A 26,201-nucleotide genomic window follows, 5' to 3' on the forward strand; every position below is an offset into this window, starting at 1 on the left:
TTTATTTACTTCATAACATGGGACAAAATTTTCACAAAACAAGGTTTTCAATTTGAAAAAAAAGTCTGATAAAAGGAGACAATTCAAAATGTGCACTGTTATTGATTGTTCCTAATAACCCACTTGTGTCAAATTGTGGGCTATGCGCAAAACGGTTGTAACTCCAATTTTTGAAATTTTACAGGAGAGACAAAAAAATGCCCAATTTTTAAAAAAATCTCTTGCTGGATTTTATCAAAAAGCATAGATTTAGTTAGTTCCATTTAGCAGTGTTAAAAGACTTATTTCCAATCTGTAGAATAATTATGGAAAGAGATATTTGAACATGTTCATGTTACAATAATTTTCCACCTGAAATTTTGGAAAGTTCATTTATTATTTTTATGCAATAGGGAAGTATTTAAATTCAAGTTTCAACTGTTTCTACTTTTAATTTGAGCAGGTTTTAATATTGATTTTTGTGTTAAAAAGAATTATCTCATCTTAATACTCTTTATTCTTCATCATTAGTTAAAGAAAGCAAAACTTACTACATGTAGTTACCATAAACTTTTTATTTCTAATCAACAATCATAAAACACTTTTTTGAACAAAAACAATTATTTTAGTATGGCGTATAACATTTAATAGGTAATTATTCAACACATTATTGATACATGATTTTTTATAATAATATAATTCTTTGTTTACTTTAATAAATTAAATGATCTGATCTTTAATCAATTTATTTAATTAACTCAAAATATTCTAGAAATCTGCATGATCAGCTAAGGTTCAAACTTTGAGGTATTTATTTTATCTTTTATATACATTACAAAAAAAGTTTGAAATTTTATACTGCAGTCTCAACAAATGCAATTAAAGTAGCAAAAAATAATAAATTGTATTTCCTGTTTTAAAAGATTTTTACGCAAGCCAACTTGATTAATTAATTAACATATTTCCTGCCTTTCATGTACATCATTTTTCTATAATGCTTATATATAAATTATAATTAATTATAAAGAATATTGAGAATAAATTAAGTAAATAAAATATTGTAGAATAAATAGTATACTATGTAAGTGGCATTGTGTACTTAAAATTATCTCACGAGTGAAGAAAGGTTTACATGGAGAGGCTTGCCAAGCCTTGTAAGCCTTTCTGAAACAAGTGGGATAAATTTAAGTACACAATCACACTTTTATAAGGTGAGCAAGTAAGAAAAAGCAGGCAGCACAGAGGGGAAAAAATAAAATATAGGTAACATTTAGAAGTCTATGAAGATGACCCCATTGTCATTATATAAGATTTCACTACCACTAATATATTACATTTAATCAAAATATGGCTGGCATGCCATGGTAGTCAATATTTGGTGCAGGTATGAAATATTCATTACAAGCTGGCAAGTGTTTGGTCGCAAAATGACCCTTTAAACTAAAACACTGGCCCGATTCAAAACTGCGACATTTTTTTTAAAGAAAGCAAAACAATTTATGTTAAAATTTTGTTCACAGTAAATTTGCATTTTGATGTTTAATCAATCCCGTGTTTTTATATCCAAATTTGTCAGAAAAGTTAGTATTTTTTAAACATGTCAGGAGTGTAAGATTGCTTTAAGAGCTTTTGTTTAAGCATAAAAGTAAAATTCAAATGCATGATTATTCTGCTTACATGTTGTAGCAGTCATGTTCCACCAATTGAGCAATGGATAAATGCTTTTGAAATAAAAATAATTAATTACATCAAATTAAATCCTTCTATTGGGAGTTTCAAAATATACAATTACTGAAATAAAATAACTTAGATTGTCATTGTGACATAGTTTTAAAATAGTTGATGTCTTGCAGCATTTCATGTCACTCCAATGTACATGAAACTGCAAAATGTGTGCTTATGTCGAACATGTCAATAGTGTAAGATTTTAATTAAAGTTAAAGTATATGGTCTCAAAAAAACATAAATTTTAAAACATTGTCATATTCCAGTTATTCCAATGTTGAATTGTGTATAGCTGTTACAATAGGACTGAAGTTTTCTTTAAAGGTTGTTTATACATTTTTATGCTGGTTTAATAACAGGATCCAGGGCTATAGATAACAAGCGTACTTGCGTTATTACGCAATTAAAAAAACCAAAAATGTAATTAATTTCAAAATAAAGCGTACAAAAACGCAAATACAAATTTAATAACATAATTCCAGTTAAAAACCTTGTGTCACGAAATGCAACTCTTACGAACACCGGGCGTATTTTTAGACTGGTTATTTTCGGTACAAAAATGTATCGGATAGTTTACATGCCGTCCTATGAAGAAAAGAAGGCAGTCTTTCCAGCAGTTATCAATCTTTGTGGTATTATTGTTATTATTTGTAGACCAGTCCGATTTCTACTTTCATTTTCAAGGTATTCAACTCAAAATGACCCGAAAACGGGGTGCATCGCTTTGAACAGCCATAGCTTCATCGATTGTGCAGCGATTTTCACGAACTCAGTCTTATTCAACACAAAAATGAATAAACTTTGATCAGAAATTCAGTAATTGTTTGTTGTTATGTGCAGGTACCTTTTTGAATTCCATTTGTATAAATAATATAGTAACCTTAGTAGATTTTCGTTATACTATATATGTCATTCCATAAATACCCAATTGAGTTAAAAAAAACGGGAGTGAAAAAACCCCAATTAAGCTCAAAAGTAGGGGGTGAAAAGTTTTGCTAAAACTCTATTGAATTTACAAAAACCCAATTGCTGTCAAAAACAGGGGGTGAATTACCCAATATACCCAAAAGTTATCTATAGCCCTGAGGATCATTTAACTTTTTAGTACCATAATTTATATAAGATTTCTATGAAAAATATGCATTCTTTTAATTTTTTATCAAAATTTAAAAAAAAACAAGAGCTTGTCTTGTGTCAAATAGTGCCAAATCCCCACCGAAATGTGTTTGCTTGTATGACAACATTTGTTTTAGAGAGTAGAATAATATTTGTAAAAACAAATAAAGGGAGATACTTCATTATTCTCCGGACAAAAATTTACTTTGAAATTAAATAAAGGGATATACAGTCGAAACTGACCTAACGGCCACCTAAATTTACCGGTCACCTGCAGACAACGGTCAGTCTGGAATCCCCCCGACGAAAAGCACTCTATACTACACTTGAATTTAAAGGCCACCTGTCCATAACCGCCAACGGTCACTATATTCCACTCCAAAATTCATGTTTGACCTGAAATCAACGGTCACGCGTCAGTCGTCGCGAGACGCGAAAATTAAAAACACACCACATCATTTGTCTGTCTATTTTGCGGTTAAAGCGTCTGATAGCGGTAATTGTCTTTGATATTATAAAAGCGGCCCGCTGCGAGTAAACAAATAATAATGTGTTGAGATTTCCGGTGATAATTGTGGGGGTATCTTTAAAAGAAAATATGTCAGAGTTTGTGACACGTTTAAAGTAATTATCGCTAATTAAATGACCGCTAATTAGTACATTGTACTTACAACATTGAGTATCGATTTGAAAATAACATTCTCGGATCATTCTTTAAAAGAGTCTCGCCTTTTAGACTTGTAAGGACTTGACGTCAACGGCACGTGACAAGCTTTATTTACTGAATGAACGAGATGCATTAGTGAACAATTATACCAGCGTTGATAAAGTCATTTCTTTAGTTTAACAATATATAATTAAATCAATCTATAAGATATTATTCTGTATTATTCAATGTACACACGTAAGTTATTTCTGTTAGTATCCTTACTTAACGGAAATGAGCCTTTGTTTTACACTGTATGCAAACGACTGGGTGGGGTAAAGACGTAGCAACACTACCAACTGACAAACCATCTTAAAATTGTGATCCGAATTCAACGGTCACCTGTGGACAACGGTCACTTTCGTTATTTCCCTTGACTGACTGCTGTTCTCAGGTTTGACTGTAATTCAAACACTAAGGTAGATAGAGTTATGGTTCTTAGTCAATGCACTTCTCCTACTTGCCATCTGTTTAAGTTTGAAGTTTCAAGTAAATCCCTTTAGTAGATTTAGAGTTATGCTCCGCACAAAAATTTACTTTAAAATTATATAAAAGCAGGGGTTTTTTTTAGAAAAAGGTGAAGACGCTGGACGCTGGGTAAAAGGGGAAAATAGAGCGCGAAAGAGACATATTTCGGGAAAAAATAAAAACTGTTCATTTCAATGTCTATAACTCACCTACAGACTTCCGGGGTTTTTTTTAGAAAAAGAGGCATGTCTCTGACCTTTTTGTTCTTAAACACATGAACAAGTATGATATTAAAGTCCAAGTCCTAAATAAACATGCAGGGGTAGATCTAATAATGTGAAATGTTTTCAACTGGGGCCGGGGGACGATGTCAATATTGTGATTTCAATTTCATGATGAATGGGTAGATGATTAAGATCTGCTACAGTATTGGAAGGGAAAGGTGCGGCAGCTGCCGATTGTGTACTTTCACTTTCACAATGTTCGATGTTGATTACATGTACCTTTGAATCCTGCTGGGTTTCAACGGTTTTTGATGATTCGTTCTTAAAAAATGCGTCGACGCAATTAATATTTTCCGAGTCCGAACGTTTTATTTTGTTCGTGTATGAACGCAAATTGTGAGACTTTTTTCTGTTTTAACGTTTATATCTTGGCTTTCACATAACCTGGCTGAAAATTCGACTGGTTTCCGGTATATAATTGACGAAACACCCTTCTCGCGCAAGACCGTAATCCAGTAAAATAGTCACATGATTAATACGATTAGTTGCCCGGTTTCCATGACTTAATTTAAGAGCTATATTTAGAATCACTGGTATTCCCAGATTTGAGTGTTCGTCGGGAGAGAAAGAGCGAGATCGTTGTACATGATACAAATTGGATAAGTGTCGACTTCCCAAAAGAAAAAAAAAACATTTCTTTGAGGGTAAAATATTATATTTTGGTGAAAAATTATATTTTTGGAGGGGAAATTGTATTTTTAGGGGAAAAATTCTGGTAGGGGAAGACGCCGAATATCGGCGTCACTTTATTTAAAAAAAACCTGAAAAGGGGAGATAATTCAAAAACTAAGGTAGATAGAGTTATGGTTCTTGGTCACTGCATTTCTCTTAGTTGCCATATGTTTATATTTAAAGTTTCAAGTAAATCCCTTTAGTATATTTAGAGTTATGCTCCGGACAAAATTTACTTTAAAGTTATATAAAAGGGGAGATATTTCAAAAATTAAGGTAGATAGAGTTATGGTTCTTAGTCTCTGCACTTTTCCTACTGGCAATCTGTTAATATTTCAAGTAAATCCCTTCAGTAGATTTAGAGTTACGCTCCGGACAAAAATTTACTTTAAAATCATATAAAAGGGGCGATAATTCAAAAACTTAGGTAGTTCTGGTTCTTGGTCACTGCACTTCTCCTAGTTGCCATCATTCTGTTTATATTTCAAGTTTCAAGTAAATCCCTTTAGTATATTTAGAGTTATGCTCTGGACAAAAATTTACTTTAAAGTTATATAAAAGTGGAGATAATTCAAAAACTAAGGTAGATAGTTACGGTCCTTGGTCACTGCACTTCTCCTAGTTGCCATCTGTTTATATTCTAAATTTAAAGTAAATCAATTGAATAGATTTGGAGTTATGCTCCGGACAAAGTTTCAGCCGGACGGACAGACGGACGAACCAATTACTATATCCCCTTCAAAAAAATTTTGGCGGGGATAAAAAGTTTCTTGTAAAGGTAATTACTACTACATCAGGCCTCAAAGAATCCACTCAACCGCTTGCATATGCCAGTGAAGTTGACAGTCGGGCGAGTAAAGTTTGTTAAATACTCTACCGACCGGGGGAATGCTGTTTTACAAGTTGAGAAATATTAATTCAGTTCCAGAACTCCTGCCACATCGATACAAATTGCGACATTTTTTCAAACGAACAAAAAATAGGTTTAGTACACACACAAAATGCACTTTCGTGTTGACAATGAAAAATGACGTCATGGGCACAGTAAAATAATTCTCGAAATCAGCTGCGCTCTTTCCCTAGGTGTCAGTGCTCTTAGCTAATCGATTAAAAGTGAAAAAAAAGTTAAATATATTGGTCATTCCGTGAAGAATAAAATTTTATTTTAATGTAAATATCAATAAAAACATAATACATAACTGGTTAATTATAATACATATTATATTTAATTAAAAATAAACAGAAAACATAATTATTAATAAACAGAAAGTTTACAAAAAGGTTCTGATTGTCTAAATCGATAAAAACAAGAGGGCCAAGATGGCCCTTAAGTTTGCTCACCTGAGAGGAGTCGGTTCATTCATTCAATCTTTACCAAACGTCAAACTTGACCTAGATATTGTCCAGACAAACATCCTGGTCAAGTTTCATCATAATTGAACCAAAACTGGCATATGGAGTGATTTTGTTTTTGTAAGATTTGACCTGGTGACCTATATTTTGAGTTGACCCCCCTTACCAAACATCAAACTTTGCTTACAAAAATAAATATTATGACCAAGATTCATAAAATCTGAAACAAAATTGTGACCTCTAGAGTGTTTACAAGGATTTTGTATAATATAATGAAAATTTGGAAAATGTATGTGATATATATATTATAAAAACCAATCTTTTCACCAAGTTTCATTATGATTGGGCAAAAAAATGTGACTTCTAGAGTGTTCACAAGCTTTTTTTTACTATATAAATATGAGAAAACTGCCCCCCCCCCCCCCTGGCAGCCATGTTCTTCAACTGACTGGAACCATTTTCAAACTCAACTCTCATATAAAGGAAACAAATGTTCTGACCAAATTTCATGAAAATTGGGCTAAAAATGTGACTTGTAGAGTGTTCACATGTTTTCACTCAGGCCTTTTTCTGTCTATTTTGGGAAAAAGTACCTAGCAAAATTGGGATTTTTCGAGTCGCGAAATCTTCCAAATTGGGAAGAATTTTCATAGACAAAAGCATTTTTTGGGAAATTATTTTTCTGATTTTTTTCTTTTTGAATCTAATGCTTTCATACATAGTTATTGCCCAAAATGGTAAGTAAGTTTTAAACTGTTTTTTACCATGCAACAGTCATTGTCCACTGCTAACGTAAGTGCGTGTATGATTAAAAAAACACAGACTTTATTATGCTTGAAGTTCAACTAAAATACATAGCTTTATATGTCATTAAGGATTTTTTATGAATATTACAGTCGAATGACCTGTATCCAACATATTTTTATTCAAAACTCAAGTTGCCAAATGTCTGAAGGCAACCATTTTTTGAACCACAAAAGTAAAGATATACACAATAAATGTTCAGTATTGAAATGTAAAGAAGCTACAAAGGGTAGTGACTCTGAAGCTGGCAGTGGCAAATGTTCTATGATCACTTGCTTGCTAATGGGCGAGTTAAATTATGGGTTAATCGTAAACTGACTGGCGGTAGTATTTCCCCACAAAACATTGAGTTTTTGTGTGCCTTTTGGGTCAATTTTTCGTATTTTACTTCGATAGTACTTTGTATTATGCAACATTTTTAGACTGCGTCGATTTCCCTATTTTTTTTTACCCAAATTTACTCTTTCGAACCACAGTAACATTGAAAGTGAAACTAGTCAACATTTATTTACCTCAGACCATCGATTTCGATTCTCAACCAATTTACAATAATTAATGCGTACACATGGTAATCACTTGTTGTATACATACCTGATAATTATGAATAATCCAGTACTTCAATATTTAAAAGCTAATTATGATCGAAAATGACCGTAAATGTGTCTTAAGAAATGCATAGACACAAGCGGCCGCTTTTTTTGTCTGAAGTCTCAAGATCGCAAAATTGCATTATGGAACACTCAATACAATGATGTTCTACACATTGGCAGGTAAAACACGGCACCCGATTATTAAAAACACGGTACCAACCGAGAAACGCATTTTTGGCTTCGATTATTTCGGTCAGAAATTGGGAAAAAAAAATTACAATTGGGAAAAAACATCCATATTTGGCATTGGGAATGGGTCCGACTGTACCCCCCCCCCCCCCCCCCCCCCCCCCCCCGCAGCCATATTATTCAACTGACCGGAACCATTTTCGAACTCAACTCTCATATCAAGGAAACAAATGTTCTGACCAAATTTAATGAAAATTGGGCAAAAAATGTGACTTTAAGAGTGTTCACATGTTTTCACTATATACATATTGAGAAAAATGCCCGTCCCACTGGCGGCCATGTTTTTCACCAATCTGGACCATTTTCACACTCGTCTGAGATAATAATGAAACCAATGTTTTGACCAACTTTCATGATGATTGGGCAAAAATTGTGACTTCTATAGTGTTTACAAGGTTTCTCTATAGCCAAATAAGGAAAACTGCCCCGCCCACTGGCGGCCATGTTTTTCAACGGACTGGAACCACTTTTGAACTCAACCAACATATCATTAAGACAAACATTTTGAAAAAGTTACATGAAGATTGGGCATCAAAATGTGACTTCTACAGTGTTTACAAGTTTTTTCTTTTTTTTGACCTAGTGACCTAGTTTTTGACCCGGCACAACCCAGTTTCGAACTCGACTGAGATTTCATTAGGACAAAGCTTCTGACCAAGTTTCATGAAGATCGGACAATAAATGTGGCCTCTAGAGTGTTTACGAACAAATATGGACGGACGGACGACAGACGGACGGACAGACGACGGAGAAAGACCGGTCACAAAAGCTCACCTGAGCAATCAGGTGAGCTAAAAAAAATTAATGCAGGGCGAGTAAATTAAAGTGAGGGTGAGTGGATTATCAGGCCTACTTGCCCTGCAGGGCGAGTGGCTCTGGAAAAATTCTTCAAGGCCTGTACATGTAAAATAAATAATAATATTGGCTAAGTGAGACACATTATGTTGCCTGATATACTTTCATAATATATGTATTTTATTGTATTTTTTAATAAATTCTGTTTCATAAAAGTTGAATAAAAAAATAATGGACAAACTTTTTGCCAACAAAACTTAGATTTCTGCACTTCAATACAAACTCACTGAAACTGAGAGATAAAGGATGTTCAAAACTTTATTTTCAACCCCCATGGTGACATTTTTATTATTAGCCATTTGGTTATTAGATTGGCAAATGTTGGCGGGTCGGCGGGCGGAACAAGCTTGTTAAGGCCATAACTATGTCGTTCATTGTGAGGTTTTAAAATCATTTGGCACATTTGTTCACCATCATTGTTGAAAGAATTACATCAATATCACCAATGTCAAGATCACACTTTGAGTTCAAAGGTCAAAAATCGCCATAAATGAGCTTGTCCAGACCATAAATATGTTGTTTATTGTGAGATTTTTGTAATCATTTGGCACATTGGTTCACCATCTTTGGACGGTGTGACATGTGAAAGAATTACGTCTATAACTGCAACGTCAAGGTCACACTATGAGTTCAAAGGTCAACAAGAGCACCGCCTTGTGGGTGCAGACCGCTCATCTATTTTTCTTTTAAAAGGTGAAGGGACCTATCTCAATACTTCAATCACAAAGGAGGGAGGGGTGGGGTGGAGAGGGGTGTATAGTGCGTGGTGTGGTCATTTATTACATTATCTTCCAAAAATGCACACAAAAAAAATGCAAAAAAATATATATATGTATTTTGGGGGGGGGGGGGGGGGGTTCTTGAGTGGGATGGATGGACAGTCTTTCAAAAATAAAATGATAAAAATTAATATTTGTGTTTTTTAACCATGTTTAAAAAAATATTATTTTTTTTTGGGGGGGGGGGGTATAGTGTGAGTGTGTGGTCATTTATCAGATGAGCTTTCAAAAAAAAAAAAAATTTGGGGGGGGCGTGAGGGATGGTTTGGGTGGAGTCTATTGTGGTATGTCAGGTAAGCTTTGTTTTGTCAAAGTATCAATCAAATCTGATTATAAATAAAGAAGCAATTTTAGCAAAATTTAATAAATTGACCTTGAGATTCAAGGTCATTCAAAGGTCAAGGTAAAATTCAACTTTCCAGGTACAGTACCCTCATGATAGCATGAAAGTATTTGAAGTTTGAAAGCAATAGCCTTGATACTTTAGAAGTAAAGTGGATATAAACACGAAATTTAACCATATATTCAAAGTTGCTAAGTCAAAAAAGGGCCATAATTCTGTCAAAATGACAACCAGAGTTATGCAACTTGTCCTGTACTGTCCCCTTATGATAGTTTGCGAGTGTTCCAATCCAAGTATGAAAGCAATAGCTTTGATACTTAAGGAGTAAAGTGGACCAAAACACAAAACTTAACCAAATTTTCAATTGTCTAAGTATAAAGGGCCCATAATTCTGTCAAAATGCCAGTCAGAGTTACATAACTTTGCATTCACAGTTCCATTATGATAGTTAATAAGTGTTGCAACTTGTAAGTATGAAAGCAATAGCTTTGATACTTGAGGAATAAAGTGGACCTAAACACAAAACTTAACCAAATTTTCATAAGTATAAAAAGGGCACATAATTCTGTCAAAATGCCAGTCAGTTACATAACTTTGCCTGCACAGTCCCCTTATGATAGTTAGTAAGTGTTGCAAGTATGAAAACAATAGTTTTGATACTTAAGGAATAAAATGGACCTAAACACAAAACTTAACCAAATTTTCAATTTTCTAAGTATAAAAAGGGCACATAATTCTGTCAAGATGCACGCCAGAGCTATCAAACTTTGCTTGCCCAGTCCACTCATGATAGTAAGTAAGTGTACCTAGTTTGAATGCAATATCTTTGATACTTTATGAGAAAAGTGGACCTAAACACAAAACTTAACCGGACGCAGACGCCAAGGTTATGACAATAGCTCTTTTTTTTTCTCCAAAAAATAGATGAGCTAAAAATGGCCATAATTGATCTTGTCCAAGCCATAACTATGTCCTTCATTGTGAGATATTAAAATTACTCGGTACATTTGTTCACAATCATTGGAAGGTGTGTCATGCAAAAGAATTACAGGTTTTTTTTCCACTTTTTGGGAAGATAGCCCATGGCTTTAGAATTGGGAATTTTATCGGCATTTTCATGAAATTGGGAAAATAAATTCATTAGCCTTTTTTTCCACACGAAAAGTCCACTGCAGCGATTTTCCTCCTTCTTTATTAAGTACCGGTCAACGGTACTTTCCCAATCGAGCGAAAATTCCCAAATTCCCAATCGGCATCTGAAAAAATCCCAATTGGCGTCCGAATTTTTTCTCAAAACCATCAAAAGTTTCGTAACAAAACCCAACTTTTGGCGAGCGAACAAAGAAAATCGTATAGTTGTGTGTAACCACCCGCTCGATTAATATCGGGTTTTATTATTCAGCGCGTTCAATCAATAGAGTCGTTACTGTTTGCGGTTCTTTTGTCAGGCAGCCAGCGTACTGTTTGACGTCGGTTTGAAACCTTATCGTAGTTTGAAATGCCCTCCAGCACTGCCTCTGTGGAAAGGTTGTTCAGTCTAATGAACAATCTTTGCACGACCGATCGGAACCGTCTATCACAGGACACATTGACAGCTCTAATGATGCTGTGCAGAGAGGGATGCCAGCAACTGAGTGATGATCAAACATCAAAGATTGTTGAAATTTTCAAAAAAATGAAAGAGAGAGACATTGCTTTATAAGAGATTAAAACAACTAGTAATTGATTTTGTGTCTTCTATATAATATTTTTTTATTTATATCAACTTTATTACTTTAAGTAATGGTCATTAAGGCATGCCTGCAAATGATTATTTAAATGGATATGTTCAATTAAGTTTGAACTGTATGATGTATTCAATAAGACCCAAACTTCACAACGCGATTTTCCTGATTTAAGGATTTCACAACTCGATTTTTCCCAATTTTGAGGTTTTCACGACTCAATTTTTCCCAATTGGACCGGTACGGGTACTTTTCCCAATTGGACAAGGAAAATCGCTGCACTAATAAGGGAAATACTAAATTTGATATAACTCTTTATAATCATTCAAATTAAAAGAAAAAAATCATATAATACTTTGTTAGATGTGATTGAATTAAAATTGAGATAAAATACAAATAAGACTTCTTTCTAAAAAAAAAAAAAAAAATTTTTTTTTTTATTTTTTTTTTTGGAAATTGGGAATTTTTTGCCACATTTTGGGAAAAAAGTATACTTTTTGGGATTGGGAACATAGCCGAATTTCGGCTATAAAATCGGGCCAAAAAAAAACCTGAATTACGTCGATATCTAGAAGGTAAAGGTCACTCTTGGAGTTCAAAAGTCGAAAATGGCCATTAATGAGATTGTCCAGGCCATAACTACTTCATTCATTGTGAGATTTTAAAATGACTCTGTACATTAATTTTGTTCACAGCAATTGGACGGCGTGTCATGCAAAAGAATTCAAGTGTTCAAAGGTCAAAATGGCCATAAATGATAATGGAATAAAAGCTTTTTAGATTTTCATTCATTCAACTGTTCCTTTAACATTTACTTCAGCAGAAACTTCCCAGTATCATGCCAATGGACTTCAACGCTGTCAGCGCTCTGGTTGTGATATAGATTGACATTCAGTGATTTTTTCAGTAAAAAATTACAACCGGTAAGTTTCCCAAGGGCAAAAAGTAGCATTTTCCCCAAAATATTACCAAAAATTCCCAAAAAGATGATTAACTTATCCAAATCAACTATTATTGTTGATTTTTTTTTTAGTTTATTAAAGCGGGTGTACCTATTTCCGAAATTATGATCACTTTCAATCAAAGGGAGACAATAATAAACTACATGTAGATATGTGCATATGATATACTTTAGACCAATAATGAACCATAATGGTCCATCCAAAAAGACATTATCCAAAAAGCATATGCACACCCAACTGTTCCAAATTCCGAACACATGATCGTAATTCCGAACAGAAGTGTTCCTAATTCTGAACATGATGACCTTTTGGAAAAACATCCTGATAAATCCATTTAAAGGACAGCGTTAAAAAAAAACAAACTTAGAAACAATTTTCGTAATAAAAACGATTGCATATAAGTTCTATAAATCAGGGATCAAGCTAGAATCCAATTTTTGGGAGAAGTCACTACTCCCTAAGCTCTGGAAAGGGAGAAGTAAGGCAGTTTTAGGGAGAAGTGGATCTTTTGCGATCACAAATGAACAATTGTGAACCATTACTTGTAAATGTATTTGAACTCAAGTAATACATTTATTCCTTTTAATAAATTTATTACTGACAAAAATATAAGCATCAATCATAAGAAAATAATTTTTAAAAAGCAGTTCTAAAAGCACTAATTTATCAGTTCTTTCTCAGTCCTTGAATGTGGTATGTAATTCCAAACACTATCGATTCCTCCTTTACACAACGCTACATCTTGATGATGAGTGTCTCACATGATCAGAACATGTTTCTAGATTTTTATTTTTCATAGAACGCTACTGAAACGAAATTATATGTTTTGATATAACCGTAGCAAAAAAAAGTGTAAAAAATTAGCCATCAAATAATTTCACTCACCGGAAGGCTGTGTATATCGGCAAATGTTTTTTTCCGAAAAACTGGCTGCACCTTTTACTCAAAATGGCACGGAAAAGAAAGAGAACAAGCAAATTCGTTGAATTGATATCCCCCGCCAATATGCTTCTGGACACAGAAGTGTTATATGTGACACTAAAAAAAGCATTTTTTCAAGATACAAAGGGCCATAACTCTGTTATTAACAGATGGTGTACAATGCCATTTGGCGTTGCATCATCCTCTTATCTATATATATACTCATACCAAGTTTCAATGAAATCCGCCAAAGCACTTTCAAGATATGGCTCCGGACGGACGGAAAGACAGAAGGAAGGACAGACAACGCCAAAACAATATCCCTCCGCCTATGGCGGGGGATAAAAAATGATGTCAAAATGATAACAATATGAAGTTGTTATCTTCAATATTGCAAAAGTTATGGCAAATGTTAAAGTTTGATGCAATGAAACCAACAAACCAATAAACAGGGCAAAAACAATATGTCCCCCAGTATATACTCTGAGGACATAAAAATGAAGCACAAACAAGGTATTGGCCTCCCATTAACATAACTATACACCATGAAGTCATTGGTGATGAACGGTCAACACAAAAAAAGTAAAGCGGATACTCCTTAGTTGAAAAGGTAATTTCAAACAAAATTGTAATATCCCTGATTTTAATAAATCATGATAGAAGCTGGGATTATCACACCTGTATCATCAGATCATATGACGCTCTATTTACTGTGATTTTGTGTTTTTTACAATCATTGTGAATGACAATAAATATAAAGAAGTGAAACTCCAGCTACTGGAGCAGTATTGAATTTTCATTAAAAACAATTAGTTGGTCCTTTATTTAAGGCAAGTGACCGATTGCCCAAACAGTACAAAACAGCACAATACAGCACAATACAAACCAACATAAACACAAAATATGAATAAAGCTGGGGTCACCGCCTTGGAACGGTCAATGCAAAGCATTGGGGGTTTAAACCTGGTTATAGAGCGCTCAACCTCACACTTGGCCCAGCAATATTCATAATACATTTAAGTGTAAATAAAATTTAACGTCATAGCATTGTAACTCAAATTAAACAATAATAAAAGGGAATAAAGACAAATACAACAAAATGAAGAAACAATAATGCCTTATAATATGATTATTGCATCTAAAAAATCTTACGTAAACAAAAAAAATACAGATTTATCTATATTCCATATATTAAGACATTCTATTGAGCCCCTTAAAGAAATTGTCCGCACACATTGCAAAATGAAGAAGACTACCCCCACCTGTGTAAACACAACCTGTTTATTGGCACTTGTAATGGATTACTCTCCATTTGGTGTGACGTCACCCGAAATAGGTCTACTTCCACTTACTTAATTCCTACAGTCAATTGCTGACTATGACAGGAAGGCGACTGTCTGGCGGCAGCGAAATGTTAAAAATCACGTGTTAGGATATACATTATGTACATGAAAGTGATGTTAAGTGACAAACAGAGTAACATGGTGACGAGTGATGTAAAAGATTTTACATTGACTAATGATAAAAGTATAAAAACAAGATACTGATATTTATTTCGAGACAGTTGCCAAACCTGCAGTAAACTGACTGAGGCTGGTGCTGCTCTTAACGTTGTATGGAAGACCATTCCAATACCTTGGGACAAAAGAATTTTGATGATATGTTGTTCTAGAGAAGGGTACCAGGAAATTAAGATTTCTTGATATCGTAAGATGCTGGTGGTCTACATAGATTAGATGATTTTCAATTTTATAGAGAAGTATCAAAGATGTGTTTATTCTTCTCTGTTCTAAATTTGCCAATTTAATGTCTTTAGCATCTGAGCAACGCTACTAGTGTAATGGTAGTCATTGAACACATAACAGGCTGCTGACCTTTGCACTCTTTCTACTTGATAAGTTAAATTTTTCTGCTATGGATGCCAAATTGAAGAACAATATTCCAGTTGCGGTCTTACATATGTTTTGTACGCTGTTCCTTTAATTGTTTATTTGTTTTGACATTCCTCTTGATAAATTTAAGTGAACTAGTAGCTTTAATTGTTATGTTATTTATATGCGTTTTCCAGTTGAAATCATTGCTTATAGTTAGGCCAAGGTATTTTGCTTTGTTTGTTGTTTTTATTTCTATATTATGGAGTTTATAAGGGAAATTAATTGTCTTTTTCTTTTTCGTTATTCTTATCACTTCACACTTATCAGGATTAAATTCCATAGACCAGTTTTCTTCCCAATTTTTCTAATTTGTGCAAGTCATTTTGAAGAGTGTTACAATCATTATTTTTCGTAAAGCCTTCAGCTTTTCGCATATTTCATTTAGCATGTTTCCCAAACTGCTATAGTACTGCATCGCTGTTCAAAAAACGTGAAAAACGTGAAACGGGCACCTGTTGCTCCGTATATAACCATAGGTAAACCCCGTCGCGCTCATAGTTTTCCAAGCGTTTCCGCTCCATCGATGGGTCTTATGTTTACTGTGTTTTGCTTCGCCATTTTGTATAGCGTTGGTTTTTGTTAGTTTGAGACGTTATGAATTATTGTTTCTTAAATAAGTTGGAAGAAATGGTTGCTCTATAACCTAGGACGTTGTGTCCAGGTAGTCTAAAGAAATTATTTACGATTTTGAAGGAAAAATTGATCGATGTTTTCGTAAAGCGTTTGGACGTTGTCCATGCATTTATTTTTTGTATTCACAAATTAAAATTGGTATAAAGTAATTCTTTTTATTTTTTACTTTTCCTAGGACGTGGTCCAGGAAATAATATGGCTGAGCAACAGGTTCAGACCCGTAAAGAAAAAGCGGCTCAAATATCTATTGAGATCATTCATGAGCACGAGATCGGTGAACAAAGCGATGTGCTTAGTCTTGATCAGGACTCGGCTGAAGAATTTTCAGGTTTTTAATGATGAAATTCCTCCAAATAGATCAAGGAAAAGAAAAATGGCAAGACATTGAAGTCTGTTGTTAAAAAAGTGACGTCGAAGGACGCTAGTAGTGGTAAGAAACAGAGTAGTACTAAGAAACCACAGAAAAAAGGTAAATCTACAAGTAATCCCAGTTGTATGGTTCAAATAAATTTGAATAACTTGACATCTAGTAACCTTAACTTACTGAAGGAAAAATTAGGCCTGTCACAAACTGATAATTCCAATTATTGTTATTATGATGACTATGATGGGTATGAAAACAAGGCAGAATGGGATGAAAATTTAGACATTCATAATGCACCTAATTTGCATGTACAGGTAGAGAAAAATAATGAATCGGAAGATGATATTGGAATAAATTATTCTGTTAGACCTAAAGTCAAGGACATGTCAAAGAAATTGATGACTGACTTATTTGGTGATAATAGTGATAAAGAAAATAACTCTGAATGATGATGAAAATGAATGGAAGCTGCCAAAAAAAAAAAAAGAAGTCCAGAGGACTGCCAGTATCTAAATCATTGGCCGAATTAATGAATACCGCATGTACAGCTTCATGCGATACGCAATCAATTAGAGAAAGTCATTTAGTCCCTGAAAACTGTGACATGATGTTTCCACCTTCAGTTACCTTAGAAATGTGGAGAAATCTAGAGAAAAGAACACGGTCAGTAGACCGATTATTCAAAGATTTACAGAATCTTCTGGAAGCCGGTATAGTACCGGTAATGAAACTGGCTGAAATGCTTAGGGGCAATTTGCCGGCAAAAGAACAAACTAAACAACTGGTTTCTGACTCACTTAGTTTGTTAGGACAGGTTCAATATAACATGAGTATTAGGAGGAGGTTCTAGATACGACCAAACATTCCAAATAAAAAGTACAGAGCATTGTGCAACTTTGATACTCCGATTACATGCCAGTTATTTGGTGATGACATTTCAAAGGAAATGAAGAACTGCCATGCAGGAGTTATGTTGAGTAATAGTCTCAGGGCTTATCAGAATTTCTCTATGAACGAAAACCCAAGAAGAGGTCGTGGAAGATTTCCCCGTAATTTCCGGGGTTGTGGAAGATCCATGCCGTACGGAACCCACATTATGGGAATCCCAATTGCAACAACCGTGGTTACGGAGGTGGTCGTCCGTGGAGAGGACTGGTACGTTCCAGGCCTTCTGCGACAGTGTCATGTGCCCCAAACTAAGACCGGTAGGTAAATTAAAACACTGTTTGAATGTGTGGAAAAAATTTACAAATAACCCTTGGATTTTAGAAAGCATACTGGGCTATAAATTAGAATTTGAAACAGAACCAAGACAATTTTTGATACCAAAAGAAATACAATTTAACAAAGAAACCATGGAAATTATTGATACTGAAATTTCTGAGTTATTGTCAAAAGGAGCAATTTCTAAATCTGATAATGAAGAAAATCAATTTATTTCCAATATTTTTGTGGTAAAAAAGCCAAATAATAAATTTAGACCAATTATTAACTTAAAGAAATTAAATAAACATGTATGTTATGAACATTTAAAACAAGAACATTTTAAAGTTGTGTTGGACCTTATTCAAGAGAATGATTTCTTTTGCTCTGTAGACCTGAAAGATGCATATTTTTCTATACCAGTACATTGAGATTTTCAAAAACGTTTTAATTTTGTTGGAGAAATGTTTTGTATGCCTTTGTTTGTTTACCTTTCGGATAAAGTGCAGCCCCCAGGTTGTTTACCAAGCTTTTAAAACCAATTTAAAGCTTTTAAAACCAATTTATGTGTGGTTCAGGTCTCATATATTATTATATTGATGATTCTTTGAATATGAATCAAAATGACAAAGTGTGTGGTGAAAATGCACAAACAATTTGTACAACACTAGAATCCTTGGGTTATACGCAGTCTTCGAAATTAGCACACGCCCGATCGCCCGTGGCGAGTAAAATTACTGCCGGGCACATACAAAAATTCACGTTTGTGGCCAGCCGGGCATGTAAATTATTGAAGCCAATTGACAGTTTATAAAAAAAAATCGTAAGCGGTTCTTGATATTTGCAGATCTATTTTTCAATTTTGCGAACAAACACCTTGCCATAAGTTGTAAAACAATGAAATTCAATTGGTTTAACAACACGCACCTGCTTGCACACGTCATCGTTATTGTTTATTGTTTTTGACCGATGCAGTTCGGTCACATTCGGTTCTTATCGACGGTTTCTCTAGACATTAATCGAGAAGATGCTTTTTGAATCGATCATTTCAATCAAGTAATACGCTTCCGTTATTGTCAATGTAAACAAATGTCATTGTCGACATAGAGGCAGTATCTTAGGTATGTTAATGGGGCTAAGCCCGATAAAGCATTTTCAAAATAGAAAATTGACAATGATTTAGAGAAAAGGGAAGCCAAAAAATGGTACGATGACACCAGAGAACGCTCTTTTCAAGAGCACTGGTGTAACGATCGACCGTCTTAATTCTAGTGATTGATTAGATGTAATTGTATTCACTACTATTGAAACAAATGTTCTGCTTTACTATGTGTAGCATGTAAGTGTTAAAATGTTGTGATTTGTTATAATTTTGGTTAAAAAAGTTTGGGCATGTAAAAAATATGTTGGGCATGTAAAAATTCTTAAGTAACTGGCCCGACTGGCATGTAACTTTTCAAAGCTAATTTTGAAGACTGTATACGTTCAATGAAAAGAAATCTGTTTTAGTGCCAACACAAAAAATTGTGTTTTTTGGTTTTATTTTAAATTCAGTTCAGTTTAAAGTTTTCTTGACAGAAGAAAAAGTACAAAAGATCCTTCTTAAAGCAACATTGTTGTTAAAAGCAGAAACATTGTAGTCAGAGAGTTAGCTTCCTTTATTGGATTATTGATAAATGCATTTTTGCTGTATTAGAAGCACCTTTGCATTACAGAAATTTAGAAAAATGTAAAATTTCAGGTTTGGGTCATAACATGAATTATGACAATAAAATTAATTTGGATGATAAAAGTATTTTAGAAATAAATTGGTGGATTCAAAATGTCATAAGCAAGAATGGGAAAGCAATTCGGCCAAAAAAGGTTGACATTACATGCCAAACAGATGCAAGTTTGAGTGGTTGGTCTTGTTTGGATAAGGACACAAAATGTTACGTTAATGGTCGTTGGTCAAGAGATGAAGCTCAGAATCAAATTAACTATCTTGAGCTTCTTGCCATTTTCTTTGGTATTACATCTTTGTACACAAATTTTTACCGATTCACACATTCATGTATGTTCAGACAATGTTTCTGCCGTAGCATATATCAATGATATGGGAGGCATGATCTCTTTCCTTTTGAATGAGTTAGCATTTGAAATATGGACCTTGTGCTTTGATAGAAATATTTATATATCAGCTTCTTATATTGAAGGTTCAGAAAATCATCAAGCAGATTTTTACTCCCGAAATTTTACGGGATCAAATGAGTGGATGTTGAAAAAAGATGTTTTTCAAAGAGTCTGTTTAGACTGTTTTACACCAGATATAGACATGTTTGCATCTAGATTAAAATTTCAGATTGATAAATATGTTACCTATGGTCCGTCTCCAGGTAGTTTAAAAAATGATGCTTTTTTGTTCATGTGGACAGGTTATGAACCATATTTATTCCCACCGTTTTCTTTGATTGGCAAGGCGGTGAATAAACTAATTCAAGATAAGGTGAAAAGAGCTTAGATCATGCCTTTGTGGCGATCACAGTTTTGGTTTCTTTTTCTGTTAGATCTTTTGATGTCTATTCCTATCAGGTTACCAAAACACAGGAACTTGCTGTCGCTGGCACACGATGGAACAGTACACCCACTTGGAAAGATGACCATGGCCACAGTGCAACTATCAGCAGATGTTTACAAGACCAAGGCCTTTAGAAAGAAGTTACGGACATTATCATTGAATCTTGGAGAGAAGGTACCTCCAAACAATATCAGTTGGCATGGAAACGATGGCTTCTTTGGTGTGATAGGACAGGTAATTGTTCCGATAAAACGTCTGAGGTTACGGTAATTGCTTATTTATACTTGTTGTTCAAAGACAAGAAGTCTTATTCAGTGATTAATTCCCACAAAGCGATGTTACTTCAGACTCTTATGATCCTTGGAAATAAGTGCTGTTCAAATTCGACATTAATTAGTCGTTTTATGAAGGGAGTTTTTGTGAAGAAGCCATCTTTACTCATGTATAAGTTCACATGGGATGTGACAGTAGTTTTGAGTTTACTATCATCATGGTTTCCTTTAGAAGATTTAAGTTTTAAAATGTTAACTCTAAAGTTGATTGCGTTAATTGCTTTGGCAACGGCACCAAGGGCACAGACTTTGAAATCACTGAATTTGAACTATATGAAGGTTTATAAATATAATGCAGTGTTCTATTTTCCAAATCTTCTGAACTCTTCAAGAATTGGGAAAAGTAATAATTTTAGCCTGAAGTTGGAACATTTTACGGATGAACGAGTTTGTGTTTACCATATATTAAAACAGTATATTAAGGTCACTAAGCTTTTAAAACTAAATCCTCAGTTATTTATTCGTATGTTACATTTTACGCTGTAACCTTGAGCACACTCGCTAGGTGGTTGAAATGTGTTTTGGAAATGGTTGGTATCGATGTCACTGTATTTAAAGCACATTCATACCCATCCGCTTCAACATCGGCAGCATTTAAAGGATAATTGTTCCTTGAAAAATATTCTAGACACTGCTGGTTGGAAATCTGATGGGAATTTCTTTAAATTTTATCATAGATCAGTGCTTAACAAGAAGGATGTGTCATTTATGGATGCAGTTTTCAAGAAATAATGACATTTAGGCTATAAAGTATTGTTTATTGAGTCAGGTTTTGAAAATGGATGACATACATGTAACTGTGTGATATAACTGTATATGGAAGACATTAACTGTTAACTTTGATATGAACATGAAAGTACATGTTTTTGATGTTTTGTGAAACTGTTAAAAGAATATGTTGCACTTTAAATATAAAAGTGTTTATTATTGTGTGCATATTGAGAACATGTGTTGTGACTACAATATTAGACATGTTTTGGTATTTAATGATGCTTAGAAGTACGATAATTGTGTTGTTATGGATGAAGATGTGTATGTTTTGATTTATATTCTTGAAAATACTAGTGGTTTATAAAGTTGATGCGTTTTGTTTTATTTTGTTGCCTTACTTTGAATATGCTAAATGAAATATGCGAAAAGCTTTAGGCTTTACGAAAAATAATGTCCCCCCATCCAAGCCTGGGTGATGGATGGGGGTCATTATTTAAGTGAAGCTGGAGGCTGAGCATATTTATTTACCCACCCCTTAATATTGGGTACATAATGATATAATACAGGAGATTTTTTATTAGCCCACCCTTGTTTCATGTGTTGCGGCAACAAATACTTATTCTTTGAATTATGAGCGTGACGGGGTTTACATATGGTTATATACGGAGCAACAGGTGCCCGTTTCACGTTTTTCACGCTTTTTTAACAGCGATGCAGTGGTATAGCAGTTTGGGAAACATGCTAAATGAAATATGCTCAGCCTCCAGCTTCACTTAAATAAAGACCCCCATCCATCACCCAGGCTTGGATGAGGGGACATTTTCTTTGTTTATGATGAGGTAGACCACCCTGTCATCAGCAAAGAGTTGTGCCCTACTTTTAAGGGAATCTGGAAGGTCGTTAATATAGGCAAGAAATAAACAGGGCCCCAGTACGGACCCTTGGGGTACACCCGACATGACCGGAGCTGAGTTTGATTTATGACCTTCAACAGGGTTGCCACCAACCTGATGAAATAAAATTCCCTGACTTTTCACTGACTTTTCCCTGACCAAATCTTGGTTTTCACTGACTAATTTCGCGACATATTCGGCCTCCTCCTCCCCATACAGCCGACCAAATCCACCCATTTAATGTTTATTTTATTGTTTAACATAAAATATTTAACAAATAACAAAGCAGTAATACTTGTACACTAAACTATAACTATGCATGATGCAAGGCTATATAGTAAATACCACAAAACCCAAAGATAAAAAGAAGTTATGCATGAATCTATAGGTATCAACAATGACTGTATTAAATTATCAATGAAGTCACATTTAAATAAATCATTTGATACCTGAAATCAAATAATTGCATGTTTTTTTTTATTTTTCATTTAAATTTATTTTCATGCACTGGCATAAACGGTATACAATGTTAGAACTTTCAGATATGCCCCGGTCTTTGATTGCGTGGGTCTTGCGTAACTCCTATTCGCCACCCCCCCCCCTTCTCCCAATTATTTTTGCCGTAGTCTGGTGCTTCTTGATTCTTTAAAAATACATTTACTGCAATGTATTCTTGAATTGACATATTTTTCCAAAGTTGCAATAGATAATTTATTCAAACGTACCGGTAAATTTGTAAGTCTTAAATACTGCATGTACTGAGCGGCTAGGCTATATTTAGTTACACATCGTCTGTTATTAAAAGCATGCTTTGCATGCGTAGAACTTGGCATTGCAGACGACAGCAATAATTTCGCGCTCTTTCTTATAACACGGGTTTTACATGGCATACCGGTATTAGTGCATAGTGAATAGTTATTATCACGTGGATGTAGAAAAACTGTGTAAATCAGTTTTACAAATAGACATGATAAAATATACATGCACTGGATTTAATTTGTTACCGCATCAAATTATTAACAGGTTTTGTTTTTCACAACTTACTCGCCGTAAGTAATTTTACACTGCTCACGTTTGCAATTAACTTCTCATAATTAATGATTGTTTTATACAGTACGGTAAATAATTGTGATGATGATGCCCGAAACCGCCTTTAATGTACTGCTTTATTTACCCATTTTATATCACGTATTAATGCTACAACTGTGATTCATTGTTAATAAACCTGCGATAAACGCTTACTCTGTGACACACGTCAATCAAAAATAATAATCGCTATACAACTCCCCCTCCATAAACATTCTCGTAACCGATTGGACATTAAATATCACAGTTTGGTGACTGAAAAGTTACCCGAAAATTTCCCGTGATGCATCTGTCAGCATACATGACTGTGTTATGTGGCTTGAATATACGATACGGGCATCCGGTTATCTCTTATCAATGGACTATCTATTACCACCTGGAGCTTTTATGGCGATTTACATTGGGAAATCGGTACCGAGTTCTCTTTAAAAGTAGGGAATATTATATACTTATAGAGAAATATCAGGTTTTTTTGCAATCGCCATTTTCATTCACATTTTAAACTTTAATCGCCAGCTGAAAGATTCAATCGCCTTTGGCGATTTTGGCGATCGGAAACGCTAACATAGGTATGGGTAATGGGAAATGTTAATAGAAATAAGTCTATTTATAAATGTGCATAACTGTTAGAACTTAGTACCATTGATTATTTCAACAAGCAATGGTCTTTGGCAAACATTATTGTGCAACAAAAAATAGATAAATTTACATTTTTGAACATGCTTTACACATGTTAATGTTTTATGTACATAGAAATAGTCAAAACATTTCAAATAAACAAGAGCTGTCACCATAGGATGACATATGCCCCCTATAAACGCTTTGATAGAAGTTATGAGTATTTTTTTTCGAAACCTAAACGCAGATTTCGAAACCTAAACGCGGACTCTAAATTCAACGTCAAGGTCACAGGCGTCAAAATTTGCGTGCGAATGGAAAAGCCTTGTCCATATACACATGCATACCAAATATGAAGGTTATATCTCAAGAGACATAGAAGTTATTAGCATTTTTCGAAACCTAAACACAGATTTCAAAACCTTAACGCGGACCCTAAGTTCAACGTCAAGGTCACAGGGGTCAAAATTTGTGTGCGTATTTTAAGACCTTGTTCATATACGCATGCATACCAAATATGAAGGTTACAAGCAATTTTCGAAACCTAAACGCAAAGTGTGACGGAAAGACTGACAGACGGACTGACGGACAGTCCGATCACTTTATGCCCTCCTTCGGGGGCATAAAAATATACTGTTGAATTAACTAAAACAAATGATACCTGAAGACTACCATAGCCACTAAATAACTTATGCATCGACCCAAGATTTTATTTTTCCCTGACTTTTCACTGACCTTGAAAAAAAAAAAAAAATCCCTGACTTTTCAAGTTAATTGGCAACCCTGTCAACAACTACAGTTTGTGTTCTATGTTTTAAAAAAGAAGAAATCCAAGAAGTAGTATTGCTATTAACACCAAGTTTGAGAAGTTTGTATAATAGGAGGTTATGGTCTACTTTATCGAAAGCTTTACTAAATTCCATTACAATTACAGTAGGTCAGTTTGTTTACCAGCTTCTAGGTTATCATAGATTTCTTGAGAGAAGGAGATTAATTGTGTTTCACAGCTATGTTTAGAACGGAATCCGTGTTGGAAAGGACTACCCTTACAGAAATGAAAAGGTTGCTGCTATGGGGCCGCAATGTTGCGGCTACAAAGCCGCTACCTTTTTTTGTAGCCACAACTACTAGCAAGAAAGTTGCCAATAGTAGCCGCTAGCGGCTACCGTGTGCCAATCTTATGGCTATTAGTAGCCGCTAGCGGCTCATAGTTGCCAGAAGATTGCCAGAACAAATTCTTGTATCAAAAAAAGTGCAATTATGAGCCAGATGGTAGCCACAACCAATACTTTAATATTAATATAGTAGCCACTAGTGGCTTTTAGTAGCCAAAAGGTAGCCACAATTGTAGAATGACATCATATTTTGTATGACGTCATGACATCACTGATGATGTCATCAGACAAAAATCAAAATGGCTAAAGAATCTGAAAAACAAAAAGAAGTTACTGAGGAAGAGTTAAAGTCATCAGTCTTCACGAATAACTTTTTGGAGCAGTGGACATTCGGACCAGAAATAGTAAAAAATTCACTGGACCGTATTACTTTTTACTGGACCTATGCCGTTATGGGATTTTGAAATTAAAGAATCTGCTCTATATCTGCAGTCTTTCCGAAATACCGTCGGTCCTTGGATTTTCACGATAATAATTTGGAAAATCCGGAAATGATTCTAATATTGCCGGACCTCGTGTCCGGTAATAAAATTATGGCGAAATCTGGAATTCCATAAGCTATTTCCAGAAAAGTTCCAAGGCAAGAGTGGGAATTTACCGAGTTATTTATGAATACTCCAATCATGTAAAACATTTTTTCATTGGTTGCATTTCTTGAATGACGTACGTGCATTACGGTATCCGAAGATGTTTGCTGCGTTGTCAATATATGAGTAGATTTGCAAAGGGAGAGAATCGATACCTTATACTTTTGGTTCCCGTTATATCCGATTAATTCGTAAGCAAGCAGGGCATTAACACAGGTCATTGTGATCTTCCCGCGAACTGTCAACACTTACGGAGGAGTTCGAAGCGATCTGACAATATCTACACAGGGGTTCTAAGGAAAACACAGTATCCAGATATATAACTGGTGATTTTGTTTTATTTTTATTTTTTAATATCTTAAAACTTTCAATTAAAATTTGGTGAAGGAGCCAAACCAAACTCTCATGATGATCAAACTCAGCATTGCAGATGTTACAGCTTATGACCCTTCAGCAGCTGTAGACAAATGGCTGTTAAGATTCGATGGTTTTTTTGTAAAATTAAATATCTAATAAGGTTTTTACGTAACAAACTCACACCTACATACAGGACCAACAAAATTTTCTACCATAATTAA

At 34.5% G+C, this 26,201-nt stretch overlaps 1 protein-coding gene across 1 annotated transcript in view; it reads right to left on the bottom strand.

Moving 5' to 3' along the window:
• Positions 1-26,201, bottom strand: part of LOC127869272 (zinc finger protein 91-like) — a 40,566-nt gene that overhangs the window by 8,145 nt on the left and 6,220 nt on the right. The window lies entirely within an intron of this gene.

The sequence above is a fragment of the Dreissena polymorpha genome, chromosome 2 (genome assembly GCF_020536995.1).
Source record: "Dreissena polymorpha isolate Duluth1 chromosome 2, UMN_Dpol_1.0, whole genome shotgun sequence".
In the NCBI taxonomy this organism is placed as follows: domain Eukaryota; kingdom Metazoa; phylum Mollusca; class Bivalvia; order Myida; family Dreissenidae; genus Dreissena; species Dreissena polymorpha.